Below are 7,839 nucleotides of genomic sequence, written 5' to 3' on the forward strand. Positions count from 1 at the left end.
GGATGACTCCAAGTCTGACAGGCAGCCTGGGCTATTAGTGAATTTCAGATCAGCCAGGGTTGCATAGAGACGAACCCAATAGATCAGATGTCGTCGAAATGTGAAAGGAGAGGATGAGCCCTCCCAGTGTCTCATCCACGACTCAACAACGTGTGCAAAGCTTGTAGTAGAAACCACAGTGTGCCTTCTCCATCTGAGCCAGGGCTCCCGGGGAACCATTGCTGCTGTCTGTAAACACAGTGTAAGTTTCCCCCGAAAAGATCTCCGTGTCTCCTCTGAGGCACACTGGGGTCTGGGAAAGGCAGGAAAGTTCTGATCTGCTCTCGGGCAGGCGGTCCCTGCAATCTTTCTCAGTGGTAAAAGGCTGCTTCCTGCTCTAAGTCCATGTGGTTCTAGACAGACTTGCTCCACCCCTCCTACGGAAGGTGGACACCTCACCCACTATTAGAGCCTTAAGTTAACTTGGTCATAGTGACTGCGTCAGTGGCAGACACGAGACCCGAAAAGAACCCGCTCTGAAGATGAGCAAGGGATGAGAGCCCTTTCCTCTCGGGGTGGGGTGGGTGGGTGGGGGGTGGAGAGTGATCAAGTCTGGGGTAGGCAGCCTCTGGAGAAGAATGCCAAGCAAGGAACGTGAAGCTGGATGCAGGGCCTTTCCCCTAGAACTGTAAAAGCACAGGGAATTTCAGAAGACAGTGGCCGAGGTTCCAGGTCTCTGAACAGTTCCCACAGCCACTGCTGTGAATGGTTCTGTGACACACGTAGCTCTACCATCCTGCCAGTGACAGCGGAAGGAACAGTTAGGGGACAATACTAGTCTAAACGAAGGTAGCCCTTAAGAAGGAGGGCCTTTCTTCCTCTTCCTTGCTCTCTCCCACTGTTACAGACTGTCTCCCACAAAAAGGGTATCTTTGTCTCCACTTACAGAAGCCATGGAAGAAGCGTGACCTTACCTGGAACAAAGGTCTTTACAGATATAATTAAGGATTTGAGATTAGATTAGCCTTAATTATCTGGGAGGACACTAAATACCACTATAAATGTCCTTATGAGAGAGAAAAATAGGCAGACTACACAGATGAAAAGGATGCCTTGTGACCAAGGAGGCAGAGCTTGCAGGAGTAATGACATCATCACCAGTCAAGAAACGCTGGTGGCCACAGGAACTGCAAGAGGAAAAAGTAGTGTCATGTGGACACTCTGTTTTCAGCTCAGGGATACACGCAGTGAACTTTAGGCCTCCAGCGCTATGTAAGAGTGCACTCGTGGGTTTATTTTCATTGTGGATGTTTTCATGTGTTTGTGTGAGATGTGGGGGAGGGAGGAGGCATGGGTGTGCACTAATGCCCAGGTAGTGGCCAGGGGAGAGCTTCAGGTGGCTTCTTCCTCTTTGCTCTGTTCCTCTGTCTCTGGCTGAACCTGGAGCTTCCATGACAGACAGCAAACCTCAGAGATCCTTCTGTCGCCAGGTCTTCAGTGCGGGGTCTCCAGGCCTTCGGTGCGGGGGTTACAGGCGTTCGTAGGATCATCCAGGGGGTTTTTACATGGGTGTTAAGACATCTCCCTGCCCCAAGTTTCTGCTGTTTTGAGCCACCAAGGTTGTGGAAGTTCCAGCAGCCACAGAGAACCAATGCTACCATAACCCCCTGCTCTTGTCTACCCATCCTTTCCCGCTTCTCTAATATGTCCCCATATCCCCCCAAGTCCTATTTACTAACGCTGCAGAAGTACTGTTAACTTGCTAACTAATGTCCCCTCCATACCTCTTTGTTAAGAAACATTTGTTTCCTCTATGTTCTTAGTTTCATTTGTTTTTCTTTGAGGCCTGACGCTGAGTGCGGTGGGGCACACCTTTGATTCCAGCACTTGGGAGGCAGAGGCAGGTGAGTTCCAGAATAGCCAGAGCTATGTAGAGAAATCCTGTCCCCCCCCCCCAAAAAAAAAGTGTGTGTGTGTGAGGGGGGGAGGTGAAGATCTTCAGATGCACCAGAAGAGGGCATCGGATCCCATTACAGATGGTTGTGAGTCACCAAGTGGGTGCTGGGAATCGCACTCAGGACCTCTGAGCCATCTCTCCAGCCTATAAATCATTCTTCTCCTAGAGGCCAGAAGAGGGCGTCAGATTCCCATCAGTCAGTCCAAGTGATTTTGTTTCATCTTATGAGTCATACATAAAACTCTGCTCAGGTACAGTGTATGGATGTGCTCAGCCACCTTCTAATAATGAGGATGTTAGATGACAGCAGCGCTGGCAAAGCAGAGAGCCTGAACCACCGAGGGCCTGAGCCGCAGTTACTACCGCTGTCATGAAGGACTCAGAGGAAAGTGCTTCCTGGTACCCAAGTCAGCACTCTTTCTGCAGCAATGAGTACCCAGCACACTCAACACCTTAATCCTTTCATTTATTTTTATTTTGTGCATTGTTGTTTCACCTGAACGTATGTCTGTGTGAGGGTTTCAGACAGTTGTGAGCTGCCATGTGGGTACTGGGAGTTGACCCCAGGTCTTCTGGGAGAGCAGCCAGTGTCTCCACTAACCATTGAGCTATGCCTCCAGTCTTCAACACAGTAATCTTGATGAAGCCTGATTTCTATGATATCAGAGAGAGAGAGTGCAGTGGTTTGAATGTTTGGCCCAGGAGTGGCACTATTTGGAGGGGTAGCCTTGGAGTAGGTGTGTCACCGTGGGCAGGGACTTTAAGATCCTCTTCCTAGCTTCCTGGAAGCTAGTCTCTGCCTATTTACCTTCGGATGAAGATGTAGAACTCTCAGCTCCTGTTGCACCATGCCTGCCTGGACACTGCCATGCTCCTGCCTTCGTGCTAATGCACTGAACCTCTGAACCTGTAAGCCAGCCCCGATTAACTATTGTTTTTATAAGAATTGCCTTGGTTGTGGTGTCTGTTCTTAGCAATAAAACCCTAACTAAGAGAGAGAGCTGTATTCTTTCTAGCAAACTTCTAATATCCATTAGTCATCTTTTAAAAAAAATATTTATTTATTATTATATGTAAGTATACTGTAGCTGTTTTCAAACACACTAGAAGAGGGTGTGAGATCTCATTACGGGTGGTTATGAGCCACCATGTGGTTGCTAGGATTTCAACTCAGGACCTTTGGAAGAGCTGTCAGTGCTCTTAACCGCTGAGCCATCTCTCCAGCCCCTCCATTAGTCATCTTATATGTGTAATTTATACAAATATCAAGAAAGTTTATTATTTCAGTCTTTTCGTTAAAGACACAGGACTTCATGTTTCATCAGCTGTGTAATGCATAAAAGGGAGTTCATCTGGGCATGGAAATTCATCCTCTAATCTTAGTACTTGGGAGGCTGATGCAAGAGGGTCTCAAGTTCAAGGTCAGCCTAGGTTACAAATAGTGAGATCCTGTCTCAAAAATCCTACAGCTGGGCTAGAGAGATGGCTCTGCATCTAAGAGTACTGACTGCTCTTTCAGGGGACCTGGGTTCAATTCCCAGCAACCATAAACATCTATAACTTCAGTTCCAGGGGATCTCTTCTGGCCTCTGAAGGCACCAGGCACACACATAGTGCCCAGACATACATGCAAACAACAACACACATACACACAAAAAATAATAAAATTAAACTTAAAAAAGCTAAAGTCTATGTCTAGGGAGATAACAAGGTAGTCAGGTACTGACCTAGCAGGCTTCAAATGATAAGTTTAGGCCTTAAACTCCCAGCATTACCAATTTTTTTTCATGCTCACTATTTATGTATTTATTTATGACAAGATCACTCTGTAGCCTAGGCTAGCATCAAACTCACTGAGTTTGCTTCTCACTGAGTTTACTGTTTGCTTCCTGAGTGTGCTGAGATTAAAGGTATATGCCACCACACCAACCAGATTTTTAAAAGTATCATTATCATCATCATCATCATTATTTTGTGTGTATGATAAGTGTTTATGTTTTTGTTTGTATGTGCACATTGGTTGGGGTAGTGTGTGTGTGTGTGTGTGTGTGTGTGTGTGTGCAAGTACCAGTGTGCATGTGGAAGTTTTACAGAGGATGGCTTTTAGAAGTTGGTTTCTCCTTCCACTGTGGGATCTAGGGACTGAGCTCAGTCCATGGGGTTTACACAGCAAGCGTTTTACCAGCGGATCCATGTGGCTTGTGCCAAGTCTCCATCAATACTGCTGAGTCGCTGTAATACTCAGACCAGTTTGGAGCCTCATTTCTTTTACTTCATTATCCTGGCAAATGCCTGTCATGTGAGAGCCTGAAGCACCTGTGTGGTGAGCAGGACCTCCTTCTCAAGTCTATACACAGTGCAATCTGCCTGCCTTCCTGAATTCCTCATGTTCCTGTCTGCATGCTGCACGCACTTAGACAACTATTTCCCAACTCTTGGAGGGTCTCTGCTGCCGCCTAATTACTAAACATAAAGGTCAACTTTGAGGCAGGCACTGGTATTTGGTGGCTCTGCCCTCACTAGACTCTCAGACTTCTTTCTTTCTACTCAGTAGAATAACAAGACTTGGGTTTTTTTTTTTTCCACTCACATTTTAAAATTCCCAACCCAAGGACTGGAGAGATGGCTCAGAGTTACAAGTGAGTGTTCAGCAGAAGTCTGGAGTTTGGTTCCCAGCACCCACATGGTAGCTCAAAACTACCTGGAACTCCAGTTCCAGATTGGACATCGTCTGCTGACCTCCATGGGCTCCTGCGAAACTCTCAAGCATACGTACTCATGCAGATTCACACATATACATATTAAACAATCAGAGAGTAAAAAAAGAAATCCCAACCAGGAAGGGACATATATTCCCACACTCTGTTTTAAAGAATTAATTACTCGACACACAAGCACCAGGGCCCTTGGATGAGAAGCCAACTTCAAGAGACAGCACCACACTATATACAGGATAGATAGGTGGCACAAAGTTTCCAGGGTCACCAGCCATCTCTGACCCCTGCAGGGATAACAAGAGGTCCAGAAACACAGCTGGGAAGCCAAGCTAGGCAAAAGTCGGGAGATCCTTAAACGTGGAAAAGGATTCCAGATTGGATGTGGTGGCTCCCGTCCACAATCTCTTGTTGAGTGACTTTCTTCGGGGAGACATGAACACATGTCTATTCACCCCAGATAGGGGACCGACTACAAACCAAAGAAATGATCGCACACAAATCTAGTGTAGTGAATCCAGAGCTAAGTGGGGTTACTTACAGGAGCAAGGGTGACTCTAGGGCAGCCTTGTCCTCACCGAGAAGACCAACCTAGAATGTTGTCATGATGCTGAGTACATTGTGGAGGTTTGCAGTGTCTTCCTAACAGTGGTAGTTTGAAAGAAAACACCCCCACCCCTGCCCCGTGGGCTCATGTATTTAAAGGCTTAGTCCTCAGTGGATGAACTGTCTGAGAAGGGTTAGAAGAATTAGGTGTGGCCTTGTTGGAAGAGGTGTGTCACTGGAAGTGGGCACTGATATTTCAAAAGCCCACATCAGGCCCAGTGTCTTTCTGCCTGTCTGCTGATCAGTATGTAAAGCTCCCAGCTACTGCTCCAGTGTCGTGCCTGTTGGCTTCTTGCCAGAATGATCATAGAATAACCCTCTAAAATGATAAGCAAGCCCCCAATGAAATGTTTTATTTTATAAGAGTTGGCTTGATCATGGTGTCTCTTGACAGCGATGATAAAACTCCCACAGAGAAGGCTGGATGAAGCCAAGAAGGTCCCTTCTGGGGCCTTCCTGTCAGAGATGGGCCTAAACCAGCGAAGTACATCACATTCGCGGTTGTCAACCCTGTTTCTTGTCCTCCAACCACTTAGACTGCCCCCACAACCCAGCTCATCCATAACAACTTTGGCATCATGGAGGGACATATGGCCACACCCCATGCCGTCATTGCTACCCAGAAGACCATAAGTAACACTTCTGAGAAAGATAGTCGGATGGCCATGAGGCTGTCCAGATGATGATACCTGTATAGTCTAGATCTGTCGAGCTATCCCAGAACTGAAGAGGATGTTCACCACGGCCTTCCATATTCCTGCTTTTACTGTGTTATGAATCAAACCTGCTGTCTGGAGAAAGCTGCCAATCAAATATGATGACATCAACAAACCCACATGTGGTGGAACTGAGAGACAGGACAGAAAATGATTCCACTGCTACAGGCAAACCTCAGAGATTGCCTTTCCTGTCCTCTGTCTTCTGACCTGTGAGATAAGTCAGCAACACCAGTGACAACTGTCTGACCTTGGACCTTTAGAACAGTAAGTAGTTGATGTCTGTGCTTTATAAACCACACACACGTAGTAGAACAATCCAGTAATGCCTCTTTAGATGTTTTATCCACAAAATCCCTGGCATGTTGGCTTCAACTCAGATGCCCACTCCTCCCAGTCTATATCTTTCCTTTTACTTACACACACACACACACACACACACACACGAATGTATATATATATATATATATATATATATATATAATTATATATTTATGTTACAGAAAAGGAATTATATATGGTATATATGATATTATAGCATATATAAATATGGATGAAAAAGATATTATGTATATATTATATATGACATCATTTATATATGAAATATATCATATATCAATATATTACATATGTTGATATTTATGACATATATCTGTATTCATATATACTATATATGTGATATTCTACCACACCTGGTATATATGACATGACATATGCATCAAATGTATATAATATATGTGACATATAATATAAAATGATATACAATATTAGTTATATATGATATATGTATATCAAATATATTTTATATACAGCATATATATCATATACCACACACATATGTATCACATATATGATATATAATTTCTCTTTTGTAATAATAAATTTATTATATATTATATCAAATACATATATAATTATAATATACATACATATTAAAGTAAAAGTAAAACGTAGACATGAGAGGATATATATGTGTGTGTATATATATATGTATATGTATATACATATAATTTCCCTTTTGTAATATAATTATGCCTCCATTTATTTCAAATCAGGGTCTCATTGTGTGCCATGGATGGCCTGAGATTCACTTTGTAGACAACATTGGCCTTGAACTTGTGGCAATCCTCCTGCCTCTGCCCACTAAGTCTTGGTGTTACAGGTATGTGCCACTATGCTAGTACACCTGGTTTTCCTTAAATACTCCTCCAGTTGCATTCCACGCATTGTGTTGTGATATCTTCATTATACACCAATTTTTGTTTCTTTGGGTCAAATGTATATATGTTTTGCTGCGTTTCCAAATATTTGTGTATTTTTCAAGCTCAAATACCTCACTTTATTTCCCTTTTCCCTACACATTGATTGGCAAGAAATTCTGCTTTTGATTGTAAGGAGACATCTTATTTTACCTGCATCTTTAAATAGATGTTCAAGTTGAAAGCAGACTCATTCATGGCTATTTTCCTTTTAGCTCTTCAGAGACATCCCAGTGCACTGAGCGTGTTGATTCTGTTGAGAAGGCTCCAGGTCTTACTCTTGTTTTCCCAGTGTCCTTTGCCCCTCTGGTTGGTTTTTTGTTTTTTTTTGTTGTTGTTGTTTGTTTGTTTTTGTTTTTGTTTTGTTTTGTTTTTTGAGACAGGGTTTCTCTGTGTAGCCCTGGCTGTCCTGGAACTCACTCTGTAGACCAGGCTGGCCTCGAACTCAGAAATCTGCCTGCCTCTGCCTCCTGAGTGCTGGGATTAAAGGCGTGCGCCACCATGCCCGGCCTTCTGGTTGGTTTTAAAGATCTCATCCTGAAACTTTCTTCCATTGCATAGTCTCAGGTAAGGTGCCCATGCGAGTGTGAACAATGCTAATGAAGCTC

The 7,839-nt window shown here is 44.0% G+C and overlaps 1 long non-coding RNA gene across 2 annotated transcripts; it reads left to right on the forward strand.

The window, feature by feature from the left end:
- Positions 1 to 1,196: 1,196 nt before the first annotated feature.
- Positions 1,197 to 7,242, forward strand: LOC110317505. 2 transcript variants are annotated; one of them, XR_002380321.1, is made up of 4 exons: positions 1,197 to 1,251; positions 4,076 to 4,259; positions 6,141 to 6,239; positions 7,028 to 7,242. It is a non-coding gene; the product is annotated as an uncharacterized LOC110317505 (long non-coding RNA). The 2 variants fall into 2 exon arrangements; XR_002380322.1 differs by lacking the exon at positions 7,028 to 7,242 and having other exon boundaries at positions 1,209 to 1,251; positions 4,076 to 4,254; positions 5,954 to 6,269.
- The last annotated feature ends 597 nt before the right edge of the window (positions 7,243 to 7,839 follow it).

Source organism: Mus pahari, chromosome 3 (assembly GCF_900095145.1).
Source record: "Mus pahari chromosome 3, PAHARI_EIJ_v1.1, whole genome shotgun sequence".
Classification (NCBI taxonomy): Eukaryota; Metazoa; Chordata; class Mammalia; order Rodentia; family Muridae; genus Mus; species Mus pahari.